The sequence below is a fragment of the Manduca sexta genome, chromosome 18 (genome assembly GCF_014839805.1).
Source record: "Manduca sexta isolate Smith_Timp_Sample1 chromosome 18, JHU_Msex_v1.0, whole genome shotgun sequence".
In the NCBI taxonomy this organism is placed as follows: domain Eukaryota; kingdom Metazoa; phylum Arthropoda; class Insecta; order Lepidoptera; family Sphingidae; genus Manduca; species Manduca sexta.
Genome location: NC_051132.1, coordinates 6,763,502 through 6,781,658, shown reverse-complemented (window position 1 = coordinate 6,781,658; position 18,157 = coordinate 6,763,502). Strand labels below are relative to the sequence as shown.

General features: G+C 32.6%; 1 protein-coding gene across 1 annotated transcript in view; it reads right to left on the bottom strand.

The window, feature by feature from the left end:
• Nucleotides 1-16,617, bottom strand: part of LOC115449453 — a 51,037-nt gene extending 34,420 nt beyond the window's left edge. The window contains exon 1 of the mRNA XM_030177284.2: nt 16,260-16,617. The gene's annotated coding sequence lies outside the window, so the exon portion shown is untranslated. The remainder of the gene's footprint in view (nt 1-16,259) is intronic.
• Nucleotides 16,618-18,157: the final 1,540 nt, after the last annotated feature.

Sequence of the window (18,157 nt, the reverse complement as noted above, 5' to 3'; positions counted from 1 at the left end):
CGCAGCACCCAATCCTCCGCTTTCAAGTTCGGAAATACCCTAAACATTTCCCTGACAATGTAGGTGTTCATGGGTGATGGTTATTTATTTATTTGGTGACATACAATGGGAATTTTAGTATGATTAAATTTTATAATAAAATAATTTAATATACAATAGTAACAAAGTAAAAGTAAACCTAGATAGTGGCAAATTTGCAACAAGTCACGATATCCCAGAAGACCAATCCACAAAGCAAACAAAAGTAGTTTTTTATTTTTCCAAATTATTCCAGCCTGCGAAATTCCAGCAATCTCGTTTTACAGCGTTGAAAAGGTTCAACACACGCGTGGAACATTATCAATATTGCCAGAAAGCACAAGCTTCCAGGACTACGATATTGCCACTAGAGATCTTTGTGATGTGAGAGGTACTAGCGTTTGCATGTTAACTTTGATACTTCGAATGCTAAGTATTTGAAATGCCTCTTCTGGAATTTTATGTATTGAAACCAAAGAAATTTATGAGTTGCTTGATGGTAACTCAGCACCAACGTCTACAAACATGCACGATCTCAGACTAATTAAAATTTAAAGTAATCTCTTGGGTGCTTGACGGCAGGCAAACGACCTTCCAAGTTTTTTTCAATTCATTAAAAGAAGAAATGTCATTGAACCTTTAATTGAATTATCATAGTTAGAATAGAGAAGGATGATGATTTGTAATCTAAAATACAACGTAGAATTCCAAGGACGTGTTAAAGATCGTACAAAGCAAGTATCAAAAATCGTAAAGGGACTTAAATACACATTCAAGACGAAGGAAAACATGCCCAAATTAAGGAAGTGCGGTTCCCAAGACACTTTGAATTAAACTTTGCCGATTCGGAAAAAGCTGTTTGTAAATGGCGGTATTTGATACGTCTTGAAAGGTTTGATGTTTGGTGATTTTTCGCGAGTTACATGTTTTCTTTATTAATTTGTTTTGATGAGAATACGGATTTTGAATAGGATTGGTTAAACTTAATGGCAGAGTGACGATCCCTTCCATAACTAGTAGAGAACTTATAAATCCTAGATGAAACTACAAAGCTACTTTATGAGCTTTGTTTGAGTGTTCTTGTTGTAAATTCGATAAGCGACTATACTGACAAACAGGTCAATATTCTTGTTATACAACCTTAGACTACGAAGTAACATTAGATTACAACGATAAAAGAAGCCTATAGTAGACTAAAATTGAGCAACTTTTAATAAACTTTAGCAACATCCCAGTGGCTATCCTGATAAATTCTAAAAATAAACTTCAGTGTAAAACACGAATCACAACAAATATAATTATGAAGTTTTGTAAGAAAGAAAAATAAAGTTAGTTCCATTATCTAAATCTAATGCGAGTGGTTTTGATCAGAGAAGCCCTAACCCTGATAACACTCTGGTTTAATTAACTAAAGGTCGGGCTCTAACTGAGGGAATAGCTGTTAGAGCGATGATAAAGGTGTTTCCACACTGAGCGTGTAACATGAAAAGAACGTAAATAAATGAAATAAACTAACATTCTTTAGCTGACAATATTTCTTTTATTTTTCTACATAATATAACATCACGCATTTTATCCCCGAAGGGGTATGCAGAGGCGCAACCAGGGCACCCACTTTTCGCCAAGTATGTTCCGTCCCATGATGTGATAGGGGGCGAGCCTATCGCCATATCGGGCACAAATTCCAGACTCCGGGCTGATACTGAGCAGAAAAACCCAAATATCACTTTGCCCGACCCGGGATTCGAACCCAGGACCTCAGAGCGCTGTTGTACCGGACATGCAATACAACTACGCCACCGAGGCAGTCTTCTTTTATTTTTCTATTACCTCTTAATTAATCTTAATTAATAATATGAAGCCTTTTAACACATTAATTAGCGCTATAACTTTATGTCTATGACTGAGAAGCACCAAGGTACTTATGGGCAGGACTTAGAGATCAAAATCGTTAATTAATTTTAGCCGTCAGGAGTTCGCTAAGCTGCTCAATCTAATATTAGATTAAAGCCGGTTGTGGCGCGTTTTCTCTATTCATTTGTAATAGATCGGCTCGTCTAAGATGGTTCTATTGCCTTATTCACTAATAAAGACTATTTGAGTAAAGTCAACGATTTGGGCATGATCTCTCTCCGGTCATATCAGATTGCCATCTCACCGGACTCTGAGAGTGAAGGAACAGAGAGTGCACCTGTGTATTGTAAACACATTTGTGCACCATAATATCTCCTGCATACCTGGCTGATCTCTGTTGAGATTGGCCGCCGTGGCCGAAATTCAGCTAGTAAGGAATCAATGAATCATCCTCAAAAAATCAGAAACGCAATAACAACTTAAAAATAATATTTTACAACGTAGAAAAGTTTATGTTGTCCTACTTGGAAATCTAGAGAAGACATAATTGAAACTATTAAATTAGAAAACCAATGACGTGTGTGTTGACAAACTTGTGTAATAAAACACAAAGTGCAATTTCCAACAGAGCTAAGAAACACCCATGTGTGCCAACGACATTACTAATAGCTTTAACACTGTTTTGGGGTATGGCCTTATTTGTAGCGGAGATATTAAAACATTAATTAAGTGTGCTTATGTGAAGACTTCCTGGGTGGTGTAGTTGTATTGCGGCACGACCGCAGTGCTGAGGTTTCGGGTTCGATCTCCGGGTCGGACAGTGATATTGGATTTAATTCTCACTATTTGTCCGGAGCCTAGAATTTGTGCTCGATATGGCGATAGGCTCGCTCCTTTCACATCATGGGATGGAATATGCCCGTCAAAAGGTAGGTGCACCTTTCGTCTCTACGTCTCGCCTATTGTCTCTCACTCTCTCTCTGTATGTGCGCGCGTACGTGTTGTATGTGTGTGTGTTTATGTGTTAATAAGTGTTACTCTCTTTGGTAAGTTGTTTCTTCAGTAGAAATGATCATCTCGACAAGGCACATAGGTTATGCGAATGGTGAGCAACCGACGATTCGAACAGTTCATCCTCAAACAATATGCTGAGCGATCTGTTAGCAGCTTGCATTCAACTCGCTGTAAAGGCAATGCAATGAGCTGTTATTAAAGTAAATGTAGTCCTTTGGTTTCTTAAACCAAAATTTTAATATTCAATATTTTTTTAACGTTTTAACTGTTGATGTGACAGTCAAGTCGTAAGGAATTTCTTTATTTGAAAAACGTTCAATACTAAAATGAATTAAATCCCTCCTAACCAAATGTAGTGTGGTCAATATAGTCAATCATATTGTATACATAACATCTAATTAATGAATATTTTTTATATTTTCTTTAATTATTAGAATAATAAGTTATTAGTAATTTAATATATTTCTCAAAATTGAACATTCTAACGAATTAATATTTAAATAAGTTCATGTTAACGTCACGGTATAATTAGCATTTTTCGTGATTTCTAACCTACTTGCTAAAATTTGGCGATGCATTTTAGCACTTAACATCAATTTTAATATTCAAAAAATTATTCATCATTAAATCGCTTTTAATGGTAATTTGTGCAAACTATTTTATCTGAAATTATTTATAAATTGATAAAACTTTGAGTTCAGTGTGTAGTAGGTATGTAATATAGATTTAATAATGTAGCCATTTTTAGGATTCCGTGCCTCAGCAGGAACCCTTACAAGATCACTTTGCTATCTACCTGTTTGTCTATCAAGACCTTTTATCACAGGAATGCATAGGAATGTCTATAAAATACTCGGGTATTGGGCTGCCGTGAAAAAATCAATTATGGCCGTTTATCTCGCATATTATGGCATATGGCTTTTCACTATTGAATCAAAGCCTATAAGGCACTTTATTTTGAATTAGAATCATAAGCTGACACAAAATATGTAATAAGTAGAAAATAAAATGTATTTGTTTCTCGGATTTTTAAGTTTATTTCTATTTCAAACTTTTTAAATTACAATTTTCTCCACCATGTCTCGATCATAATCTATCTTACGCCTGCATATTGAGACGATGCTTATAAGTCAAACAAATTATATATGCTGTTAGTTGCTGAGGAGTTGGGTATCCCGCAGACTACTTGATGTTGCATCACCTTAAGGTTACTATGTCCTAAAAATACCACCGAAGTAAGAGTACACCAAATTTGAAAACGATCAGATCTGTTAACTTGGAAATGACCTGGTGTTCTTTAAACACCTTTACAGGTCTTTACAATTTATAGTTAAGACTATTTTGAACACATTAGCTTTCAAACAAGCCGTTCGGTCCATACGTTTGCGAGTTACGATGTCACATATAAACTACAAATACATACCTCGAACTTACATTACCCATCTTTTTGCGTTGGTGATTAAAGATGGTTAATATAATATTAAAAAATAATAATAATTTATATTTTTATCCTCTATATTTTTAACCTCACAAAAATTGTTATTAAGTACTTTATATTTTCACGCTGATATTGACAACGCACCATTTTGTAAATAAAGATACAAGAATGAACATTAACATTTCGAGCTATGCCGCAGTTGTGGAATAAATTGTTCAATTCATAAAACAACTAATTTGGTCTTGGTTTTAAGATTTAAATTTTAAATAAAATTCTTGCTCTAGTAAGAAGGTTATGGCAAAGAACCAAATGTATTCATTTATTACTAAATATGAAGCTAAGTTTTCATGAGGATTAAAACAATCTGCTGGAAATCTACACAACAGAAGCTGTGATATATAGTGGCGCAATCTAAATTCTTAACCCTATCAATACTTGGCAATGTCGTAAAATATTCATATTAAAAGAAGAGAATATGCTGGTGAATTTTAAGGTTATAAATATTTTTAATAGTTTCGTTCGAAAACTTTTTATTTTATTCAGATCTACAGGCTGTAAAAGATTTGTTTTTATTAAATAAAATTCTTTAATAATGTATAATTTATTTTGCTCTTAAACAATATCACCAATAATTGAAGAGGCAAGTCACATTGTTAATTGTACATATACTACGACATTGTATTTATTATATGCCGTGTATCCTTTGTTGGAGGTCCTTAAATAAATAACCAATAATTTAGGCGTGACATACAAACTTTTAGCATCTAACGGGATATATTGTCTCAGATAGTTGCAATCGCTTTGTACACTTCACGAACGTAGCCGACAAAAATAAAAAATTGAAATTGCTTTTAAACTTTTGGTGTCCATAGTAATCGTTATTTGTTCACTAAAATTAACTTCATATTACATTATTTTAGATAAAGAAAAATTACATTTTGATAAAAAAATATACGTAGGAACGTCTTGAAGTTTGTGATATGTTCAACTAGTTTTGTTTCTAATTATACGTGTGATATTATTAAGATTTTGTCTTTTGCGGGATCATCTCTCGTTAGTTGAGTTTTCACTTAATACACCCACACAACAAAGGAATCCTGATGATATAGATCATGTACCCAAGCAACATATTAGGAAAGCAATTAGGATTGCGAAGGAGAAGTGATTTGGTACGAAATATAATATCTCCGGAAACTTTTAGAATTTGATGTATTAGAATTTCATACTTAATAATCTTACTAATATTATATGCGAATGTTTGTCAACATGTTTGTATGTTTGTTAGAAGTAAACGCAGAAACAGCTCAACAGATTTGGATGAAGTTGGGCACACAGATAGACCATGTGTTGGATTAACACTTAGGCTACTTTTCTCCCGGTAAATTGATCCTATGGAAAATAAGGGCTTTTTTGGTAATGCTGGCGTAGTAAGGCGGCTCTATAAATCGTTACAGTATTTTACGTATTTTTGTAGCGGGACAGGCTTTTCACGCGTTCAAAGCCGCGACCACCTAGTTTAATTTCAAATAAAATCCTAACCATAAACATGTAAGTAACTAAGTGAGTAAGTAAATTCCGTAAAATGCATATATGTAACAAGCATGCTGAGAACTATTCTAACTAGAACTATCCAGTAAGCACACTGTTGGAAGGATTGCAGCTACGTGCTACCCGCATTGTCGACGATGTGTACGTGATATGGGATTATAAAACTTATTACAGTTTCAAACTGCGTCACCTAGTGTTGTTCTTACTAAAATAAATGCGAAAGTCTGCGAAACTGTTTATATGTTTGTTAGAAGTCAATGTAGAAACAGCGGCTTCCGTGGGAAATAATTCAAATTTTTACTAAGATTTATTAAATAGATGACGCCAGGTCATAGATCGCTACTGTGATTTAGGGGCTTTTGTAACAGGACAGAAAAACACACGAGCGAAGGCGCGAGCAACAACAATATAGAATGTTCTGGATTCTTCCTACGCCTACTATTATGAATGGGAAAGTTTATGAAGATGTGATATTTAGAGGCTATGATAGAAAGCGGGAAACCGTTAAACAAATTTAGATGAAAATGTATGTCCTAGCTTGTATTTCCGCTGTCACTTTATAAATTAACGAAGAATTTAATTGCATTTCGATATTCATACAATTTTTTGTCACAAAAAATATATTTTTTTTATTTGTTATCTATTAACGTCCATAAAAATTATAGAATTCCTTCGAATTACATAGCGATTATATTTTTAGGAGATTGTTATATTGCCAAATGATTTATTTAAAAATATTTTATTGGTTTCTCGAATATATACATATAAAACAATATTTTCTTTACTATTAATAAGTATACGCTTCGTCGTGCCCGTTAATCCTGTACCTAAAATAACTGGTATATCTAGGTGCAGTAGATTTCATTTTTAATATTGCATTCTCATTTCGCTTTCACTGCAACTTGTATGGTTTTTTGTTTGTGATTACGCTTTAATTGTTTTATGATAGCTGCACTGTGTTAATGCTATTGAAGTTATTTTCCATCGCTTTGAACATTTTCTTTACGTATTTACATTTGATCTATTTTAAAACACATTGATAATATTAAAATGATATCGGGTAGTTAATTAATTTACAGTGCCATCTATTTTATTGAATTGTGTAATTCATATGCTAGTGGCAGGATATATTTTATATCCGCCTGGATAGCGACCACCGTACACAAGGTGTTAAAACCTGCCATAGTGGCCCAAGTAAGTGTCGCGTTCCGAGATCATCCTGTGTATATCCGGTTACAACAGGCCGCCATAATTGTGGCGACTGTCGAGGGTTAATCATCTCTCGTCAGTCGATATTCTATTGGACCCCACTCCACTTAATATCAGGTGCCGTAGGGTCACATTGCCATGTCTCATAGTAAACAAATTTACCCAGTTTAATTTGTTCAACAATATTCTTGGCTGACTGCACATTAACAGTAAATATAATAAGTACATTGCTTCGGTGAATAAATATGTGCAATTTAAACAAGCTTGGAAAAAAATAACTTTTTTTTAACAGAATCCAATTAACCTGAATGGAATAAGGATAGACTTTTTAAAAGACTTGTTACAATGTATTATAGAAGTTTAGTACGGGATCATTCGTTAAAGTGGGAGATCGTAAATAAGTAACAAATTTTATCACGGCATAAAGTGCTGTAAAATAAAAGTTCTAGATAAGTCTCGTTTGCAATGGAGAAGAGAATGTCTTTGAAATGACGCTTACACGTAAAAAGGATTTTTTGTCCGTCCATAAATAGGATTTTAAAATAAGATACTTTATTATCAATTAAATTTTACTTTGAAATTATTGAAACATATTTCGAAGAAAATAAATCAAAATACATTCATTAACGAGAATTTAAAGAAAATGTAATAAGCGTTGAGAGGTTTTCAATAATATAATAAGCAATAATACATATTTTTTAATAGTCTACGTATTTTATGTTATTAAAAACATCTTTGTCATAATATACAAGATAGCAATAACTAGTGGCTAAGGTCCATATAACCTGATTTCTGCGGGTTTCCCTTTATGTAGAGCTTTTGCTCGAGTCTGTGCCCGCGTGATGGAGTTTTGAGGGATAAAAGTCATGCTTTATATTTTCCCGGGATTGAAAGTAGCCTTTAACCTTCCCAGTGTCTAAATCTGTCTCCATAATACATTTCATATAAATCCATTCAGTACATTTTTAGAAAATCGATTTCGTTTCGATTTTGTTTTATAATATGTATAGATTTATGCTTAATCTAATTATAATTAAAATATTATTTATATTATTTATAAGATAAATTAAGGATAGATATCAGTAGAACCCTTTGCAGACCGCATTTATGCATTTCAGTACCTACATGTTGTGTAGGTTTCCATTTCGGAAATTTCACCATTCGCCACTGATCCATACATAAATAAATAGCGCAATGGAAAAGCATCACGGGTTTACAAACAGACCTCACTAACATAAAAGCATCGTATAGAAATGTTTCCTTACGACCTGGCCAGGCAGAGAACAAATTCAGTTAGGTAGAAAGAACTTTAGTGATTTTATTTATTGCTTTGACAAAACATTGTCTGGCTTGTATTTACTAGGTCAAAGCAAAATTTTATGAAGTTATCTAGGCAGTATATTTTTATTTTGTAAGGATAAAATGATTTGTAAAGGTACGCTTTCACTTTGTTTTATATTTAATATTATTTCGTTTTCTATAACAAAATTCATTGTTTGTATAAAGCGTTTTTTTCTTATTTATTGTTCGTTGTCCCATAAAGTCGATTATAAACTGATATTCATCAATGAATACATATTTTTCTGAAATGTCATGTCATTGTAATCAACGATTCTCTAAATAATCATTTAAATTATAGCATATAAACTTAAATAATACAGCTGTAAATGTTTCTAAATACGAATACATTGTTAGTTTTCTAACTAAATCAGATCTCTGCGGGTGCATTGCAAATGATCACTTTAAGCACTAATGTTATCAAGTCTATTTGTTCACTGGACCGCATTAGAGTATGTGCCTCAATGTTGCTTTTATGTTTTACTAGCTTTTGCTCGCGGCGCAGCGTCGCCCGCGTGAAGAAGTTTTCCGGGATAAAATTCTCGTTACATATTTTCTTGGGATAGAAACTAGCCTATAACCTTCTCAGGATCTTAAACTATCTCCATACCAAATTTTATAAAATCGATAACATACAGACAGACAGCTTTTGGGAACTTTCTTTTTATTGTATGTATAGATTTCAGTTTACAATTTGTTGTATCAAGCATATAAAAATTGATGATAAAAAAGGTATGTTTTAACACTATTGCCAAATAGGTCGAAAGTGTTGCCAAAAAAATATTAAATATACTCAAGCTAAACTGCTTATCCCTGGGAAATCATAATTTAATTTCGGGAATTCTTTTAATCATTGAACATTTTTAAAGAATAATTATATTATCATCTTCCTTGTTATATCACATGTATTATGAATGCATTTTTTAGAATACAACGGCTTAGAATACAGTTCGCAATTGAGAACTAAACAATTGGTTGAAATCTCGAATTAATGTTGCAGGCAAAATTAGTGTGGTTCTACTACAATACAATGTATTTAACAAACTATGAACGTGTATTAGTCGCTTGCTTATGGCACCAATTCTTTCAAAATGCCTAAGTAACATAATTATTGAGAATAATTGTGAGCACATTCTTCGAAATAAAATATTTCGTGTTCTTAAACATATATTATTTGCTATTTTAGTTTTTTTGTTTTTAGTTTTTAGTATTACGCTAAAATTGCCTTTTATTTTATGAAATATTCCAGAACATATCCCAAGACGGCTTTATATTTTTAGTACATTAATGTGTAGCCTTCTAGTTCTAGTTCTATGTATAGGAACAAAAATAACAAACAGCTGTTAGACTTTTCGGCAATATTATAAACACGATAAAACGTTCGATGCCTACAATTCTGGCCTGTGTCCAAATATCGTTGGGTTAGGAAAAACATTACATGTACTAGTTTGTACGCGAAAATAACATAAAAACAAGAACTGGTACCGTTGTTTAGTAAATCATAATATATAGTGTTGATTAGATTATGGGCAAAGTTAGGTCAAACAGCACATTATTTAATACTTACTTTTTTAAGGAATAAATTATTGTACATTTTGCTCTGTTAGAAGAATATAAAAAAGTATAGGTTTTAGTAGTAGAAAGAGCAATAACCATCGAATTATCTGTGCCTTTGAATAAATATTCTTTCAGTCTATTTTTTATGATTGTAGCAGTTGTTGACTTATAGTTGTATTCGTACCAACTACCAACGAATTGCAACTGTCCGAATGAAATTATCCGAGCACAACTAAACTGTATTGCAACTGCAAATATTGACTCGTGAATTGTTTTCCAAATTGCCGTTTCGGTGGAAAAAAGCAATCAGTGAAATTCCGTTTTAATCGAATAACTACAAAACATTTAAATTTAGGGAATCATTGAGGCCCATAGATCATCCAATATGTTTTCTATTGGCCGTACTTTGGATAAAATTTTGTATTTGACAACTAGAACTGATGAGTTGACAATTTCATAATTTTATTAATTCATCATCATTCAATTTCTAACTGTTTACTTACTTTATGGCTTACATACTAGTTTCAACATTTTTAATGTGCGATAGCAGTAAATATAAAAATATGATGCATATTAATCAATTTGCACTAGTTCTGACTAGATGTCAATGAGAAGCATCGAACCGATAATAAATCAAAGTCCTTTGTTAGCGAGGTATCTGGTGTGCGATGGATGTGTTCCTATACATGATGTATGCGATCCTGGTCCTCGCAAGTTATAAATGTAATATCCGCTTGCTGGCTTGAAGTTTTAAATTTATGCTCAACATTTGCTCAACATTTTAGAACGTTTTGGAATCACATTCATTGTTGTCCTGTTGTTGATGAGTAGTTTACATTCTTGTTACTGTAATTTATAGACTAATAGATGAAAAATATGTACCCCTTATTCAGCATATTGCGCACACGTAAGGGTGTGATTTTTCATAACTAATTCATGTAGAGTATAGAAAAATAAAATTAATGAATAATGTGTGTAACAAATATATTTAATTCGACGGTCGAATTTCGACCATTGCATGACTACTAGTATAATGTGAATATAGTGTACAGAAACTGATATATTCTGGACAGAAGAATACGTTGTTATTAATAATAGTACATTAACGCGGTTGGGTTTCGGTTAACAAAAACCAATTTCTAACTTCCTTCATTACTTTTCTTGGAAAATTTTCATTTCACTTTCAAAACATTCACCTACTAAGTTCTAATTTACTTGAATGTTTTAGGTTCTTCTGTTAATTCTTAACACATAAACCACGCATCTCATTATGTAAATGTGCTATGATTTATTAAAACTACTTTCTCGTGTAATACAAGTTCTTTCGGCAATCTCACGCTACAAGAATATTTTACTACAATGAATTTGGTAAAACGAAACGTCTAAGTTTTGATCTTGGAAGAAACATTTGCTCAAACTTATGAATGTTCCTAGACTTTACTACATTTTAGACACACATATTTATGGCTTTTATAGGTATAAGTAGGCAGAAGTGCTATTACATTCACTGTTTACAATCGTCTTCCGTCCCATTATGTGATAGGAGCCTACGGCGAGTGTTAAGTTAATCAGTATGATCTGGAGAAGGAACAGAGGGTGCACCTGTGTATTGCGCACACATTTATGCATTATAATGTAACCTGCGTACCTGGCTGATCTCCGATGAGATTGGCCGCCGCGGCCGAAAATTCGACTAGCAGCATTTTATATTAATTTCCCGATCTGGAACTGTTCGACATAGTACGAAATTATCTTTAAAAAAAAAAAAAAATACACCTATTTAAAAAAAAAAAAACAGTTCTATACGATAGTGATAGTGACCACGAAAATGAACATCCCGCCATATTATTCCTGTGATTCTCATTATAGCACCTATCATTATACAAATGTAGATGTACATTAGACTAGCGGAGTTACCAAAACTTGATTCTAGACAATTGCTTAGGAAATTTTCTGGGCAACAGACACGCGATATTACTTGATAAATAAGGCAGTTTATAATCCAAAATGCAAGACAGTTATTGTCTAGAAAACGGCAATCAATCACAGTATTGTTATTTTGCAGGTATAATGAAGGCGACCGTTAACCTCACTCTTTGTCCTTTTTGGTGTGCATTGTAATATGCAGGTTATCATATTAAATATAAAGTTTAATTTATGATTGTAGTATATAGGTTATATATTATAATATTATGTTAAATATATGCAAATGAAATACAACGCTTAAAACCATGTTTGGAAGTTTATATACGTTATGTACATACCGATATATCTATTTTAAACGAAGGAAAACTCAAGTGTTCGCAAACAAAAAAAAAATAACTCATAAAATGTTTTAAATACATTTTATAACATACTTATCATACAATTTCTACAGCTTTCCAAAAAGTCAATTTGTAGTTGAAAACTTGTAAATAATTTTCGTTCAACATCTGGCGACTTTTAAAATATTTAAATAGCACATGGAAAAAAGAGAATTAGAAAGTTCGAAGTAAGAACTGTTTATTATTTATTCATGGAATTTTTCGTCAAAGCGGTTTTTCTTTGTGATTAAAGAAGCAATAAATAATAATAAATGTAAAATGACACACAGTATGTTTGTTTCGCACGCCATTATTTGTCATTTTTCGTATTCGTGCCATTGAATTATTATACTTAGGTATAATATTATTCTTTCTCAAAAATATAAAGCCACTAAGTAAATAATAAATTAGTACAAAATTGGAAATATACTGAACATAATAAAAGCAGACTTATGTTCATCGGTCTTATATTATAGGACATAAACTAACATAAGGTTTATTATTACCGTTTTTCATGCTGGCATTAAGAAAGTAAACTTTTCAAAACTTACAATCTACTGAATTAGTAGGTTACTTATTATAACATATCCTCAATATTAAAATGAAAGTAGAAATGAAATGCATCATTCTACATGACGTCTAATTATTTGCAAAAAATGATTTATTTGGTACAAGCTAGTCGAGATAATCAGGTGAGGTTGTTTAGAAAATAATCTGTTTATTTTTTGTTGCTGGATCGTCGACGACATTTTAAGTGAAAAGTTTTGTTTTTAAAACGTTTAGTTTTGGGAGTAGAGGTACTTCATTACAAGTCCCTTTCTGTATTTTTAAAATGAGTCTTGTTTGATAATAAAAAAAAAACCGAAACTACTTAAAAACTTGCTTTGTTTTGTCTATTTCATTTTTAATCGTTTATTATTTACGGTTGTTAAATATTTTTAGAATAATGAAGATATTGTGCAAATAATCCACATCTCTTTATGTGCTTTGACACCTTTTGAAACAGAAAAATCTTAAAATTGTTTAAGTCTTCAAATGAAAGTTCTTCTTAGTTCAAATATATTCCACACATTTTACGTCTGTATTTTTATTCTTAATTTATTTTTATTTTCACATCGAATGAAAATCATTTGAATATCAATATTTATGACCACTGACCCAAAACATGGTGACATACTGCCGTCGCATACCACTGATCCAAAACAAATCGGCAGTTAATTTCGACAACCGTCACGCCAGTATGTCACCAAAAGTCGCCGGTATAGTTTCTCCAATATGGTAATGAGAGAAACATGTGGGACGCGGATTTCATCATCTGCTTATACGTTAGTATTTATTTAGGGCAATATAGCTTCTATATATCATGAGAAAGGACTGAATAATTTGATTAGGTCTAATCCATTAGTATAAATAATTGTGGTGCATTTAGTTTTGGATAACTTTAATTATATTAGGTCAGAATATATCTGTTTATTCTGGTAACAAATAAACACGGCTGTTGTATGCTTAGAAATACAAAGTTCAAATAATTTATTGGAATATTTAAAAAATAAAACAAAAATTTTGCATTTATGTTTTAATCGATGTGATGTGTGACTGTATTTTAAAATAAACAGGACTTTTAGAACGTCTGGAAAAGGCTATGAATAATTATCGAAATATGGTAATGACTTATAATTCACAATTTTATTCATTGTGGCACGACATAAGATATTCGCTATACATTTGGTATCGAGAAGATAGCGGGGCACGAGACCGGTTTGCGGAAAGTAGTTTCAGACCTTGCATCCAGGATTTTGTATGCAGGTTACCTCGATGCCATATAAAATGCACATGTGACACCTCTAATTTGAAAAAAGATAAAGCTTTCATAAATGTATCATTAAAATATGTTAGAAAACGAATGACGAAAAAAATAATGTAATGGTTTAAATATCATCGAATATTAATTTAAATGTTGTCTAACCCAATAGCTGGTATGGAAGCTTTAATGTGAGCTAGCGTAATAGCTAGCAATGTTTATAAATCTGCCTGCGTGAAAGTGTTTTCCCGAAAAAATCCCACGGGAATCGCGATTTTTTCGGATGAGAATAGGCTATGTCACTTCCTGGTCCATTAACGATTTTTAGCCAAAAACAATGTCATTCTCCTGCCGCGAAAAAAGCATAACGATCAAATACATTTTCGCATCTTCCGTGCACTATTGTCCTCGCGTATCGTCATGGGATGGAACACACATGGTCAAATGACCTGGTTGCGCCTCTACCTACTCTGGGGATAATTATTGACGTGGTTTTATTACATTTTCACAGCTACAATACTAGGGCGTTATATTTTTTGATATAAGTAAATTTGATTCATGTAATTATATCTAATATATTTGTAGGATTTTTCTTACTAAGTTAGTATGGAATATTAATGGTAAGATAATCTGTTACATAGCTACCTTTTGTTTGGATTTAAATAGTCAAATTACGAGTACTTTTAAAATAATTTGATAAAATACTTTTGATAAGTATGATTAATTGGGTTTTTCAAGGTAGGTTGATAAGTTTTGTAATTACCTATTTTAAAAACTTGAAAATGAGGCGCGACAATTTAAAATATTAATCCGGCTTTAGGCACGCAATTTGATATTTCAATGATTTTATGATAAAATATGGTCATAAAACTAATAATATTTAAATCGTTAGTGTAATACTTATAATACACACACCAATATAATAGTGTCAGGAACAATTCCATATTTATCCTTAGTAATTATATAACAGGAAGTCCAGAACCGTGATGAAGACGTCCCGAAATGCAGACTTCCAAAACATAGTTTTGAATTTTTATACCATTAATACAATTAAAACCTCACGGACATAGAATATTGTTATCATAAAATCTCAATGTTCTTTTGTAGTAAAAAGGTCCCCAGACTCTGTTTGCCCTAGACAGCCCCACATAATATATATACAGTGGGTATAGGAAATGACGAGGCATTTACAGACTTATAACAAGGCCCGTAGCAAATATTTGCGTATCCTACTAACATGTCTTCTTGTGGGACCGAATTTACATCATCTTGCTTTTCAACCTGCTTGCAGGTTGATATTAAAATATCAATATAGGTTTCAACTTCCATTTTTTATTTACATTCGCTTTCGCTCCTCCGCCGTTCCCTCTTTGGAGGCCCATATACGTGGCGCTTCCGAGGTGTATAATATTATATTCTCCGTTAGCCTTTTTCATTCTTCTCGGTGTAGGGCTCCTTTAACATCTTCCATACACTGCAGCATTGAGATTTTTGTATTATATTGTAGGTATTATAATCTATGTAATATGTTTGATGGAGTTTGATTATGATGCACTATAACAACCGGTAAAGCAATCGCGTCATAGGTTTAGTGGCAACTTGGGTTCTATCGTTAGCTTCGGCATTCGATTTCCAGTATGAAACCAAATTGTGATTTAATAGAAAGAAAACAAATAGGAGTGAATTGATATTCAATTTTGTGCTAGTTAAGGTGATAAGCTTCATTCTTATCATAATGGTTCGGAACTAAGCTGGTATATATAACCTTTCTATAGATAAAAAGATATATGGTAATATTACAGTATACATTCTTCAAAAGATGGTGTTTATATCCTGATTTAGTATCAACAAAATATGTCAAAATAGATTTCAAACAACTTCTCCGTGACGCGTTTGAGGCGGTTAAACAACATGAAAGTCACAAGTGAGTTTGCGTATTATTTACTTTCATTTATGTTAATCTGTACTTAAAAACAATCCGGGAAAATACCGTACATACGAATAATAATTTGCCGAAATAAGTGCTTAAAAATAAATAAGTATTATATGTTAATGCAGTAACGAAAATATTGTTAGTTATAATAGATTATAATTTATTAATGCAGTTCCTAAGAATTTTTCCCACACACAAAAATTCGAAAGTGGATCCAATCAAACGTTATAAGGAAAAAATACTTACTTTCCAAATATTAATTTGAAATCCATATTGTTAGGCGAGAAATCCGAATGTCACAATAGAAAGAGAAATTTGCGCACCCAGTTTTTACTCTTTGTCAATTCACTCGAACACAAACACAATGATAAAAGTACACAAAACACTGTGTATTATTCAATTTGTGTATTATTTTTTATAATGCGTGACACATTCGCGTAATTCGTTCACGGGTTGCGAAGCCACTGCCACGGTGAGCGGACATGTGTTACTCCCCCCAGACGACTTTTACTCGACAAAAAATCGTACGCGTGATTTGATTTTCGAATTTTTAAAATATTTTGATACGCGTATACTTGATGAGATGACAGAGGCGAATGCTAGCAGATTTTCTATCTTGCTTACTCTGCGCGAGCGCAACTGATACTACGGGTTTGGAACTCGGTCGGATGTCGTTTGGACAAAACACGATTAAAAAGTGATATCATTAGTGGACGTAGAAAGTCTATTAACGTAACAAATAAGTCTCGAAATAAAGATTGATTAACCGGAAGTATATATTATTTTTAGATATAGGTAAACGTGTAAATTATATTTTATTGTGTTACTCTTTTTTGGATGAGCTTGATGTAGAATAAGTAGGTATACTTTTCTTTTCGTTTTTAGCACTAAAATATACCTTTTTTATTGATGAATGTATCTGTTAAGAACAAAATACAATTCATTTTAAATTTGAGCTTAAATATTACAGAGATTATGGCGGTGAGCATCTGAAAGCACGGTTTTAAAACTATCTCGGAATTGTTATGTATTTCTTGTGCTATGGTGTGAGGCAAAGCAAACCTTAAAGTTTTATAGTAAATGCAATTAAAATCACCCTTATTGTTAAATTTGTACATTAACTCGAGAAGGCAATCTCACAAACATCTCGTCTTCTTCCAATCGACATGCAGAAGAGTTTTAATAGTAACGTTGTCTAGGTCAGTGCCGGTGAACGCACTTGACCGATTACTAGTTCGTAAAACGGCAAGTCCGTAACAAAATGCTCACCTGTTGAGAGACAGTTTAACAACGTTCTATGAATTGACAATGTTTATTTGCTTTTAACTTTCATAACTTTCTATGATATAAGTTTGTTTAGTGGATGAAAGAGTTGGTGCTAATAGTTTAAGCAAGTCACTGTCATCAGCTTCGTTGTTTCACTATCATGGATTTAAAAGTTACGGTTTGATGACACTCTATTGTATTATCCGGATTGATGATACTTTATTGAAGCTATATTATCTTATATTATTATCATTGTATTTTCTATTTCTCTTGTCCAGTGGTAAATAGGGTTTCGGTTAGAACTTGGTAGATTATTTTTTAATCTCTATTAAAGGCACTTTTTGGCGGCGATTGCCTAGGTGTGCGTAGAACGAACTGCTAAGACGAATATCCGCAGATTTAAAACTCAACGACGTGAATCTCTGCATATTGTAAACAAAGTTATAGATTGCATTCTTTGTTACTTCTTCTTGCTATAATGGTGACGGAAAACATCGTGAGGAAATTTGCTTACCTGAGCAGTTCTTTATAAGAATTTTAAGAGTATGTGAAGTCTGGCAATTCGCCCTCAGCCAGCGTGGCTCCACCACGTCGTAAGACCAATAGTAGTCACTCCTCCCAATAGTAGTCCCCTACTACATTGGCCTGTGCCTAGTGCCTACCAGTGGCACAGTATCACAGTATACATTAGACTGTGGATATAATTATTATAAAAGCATGTCTGTAGACTATATCGTTCCTAAAGGAAGATTGCTACAATGGCCAATAAAAACCAGTGTTATAATTATCGATCATTAAGAAACTTTACATATCACTGTCTCACTATTACTAGATCCTATGTTAATTTTTATTTATATTGCAAAAGTGAGATTAAATAT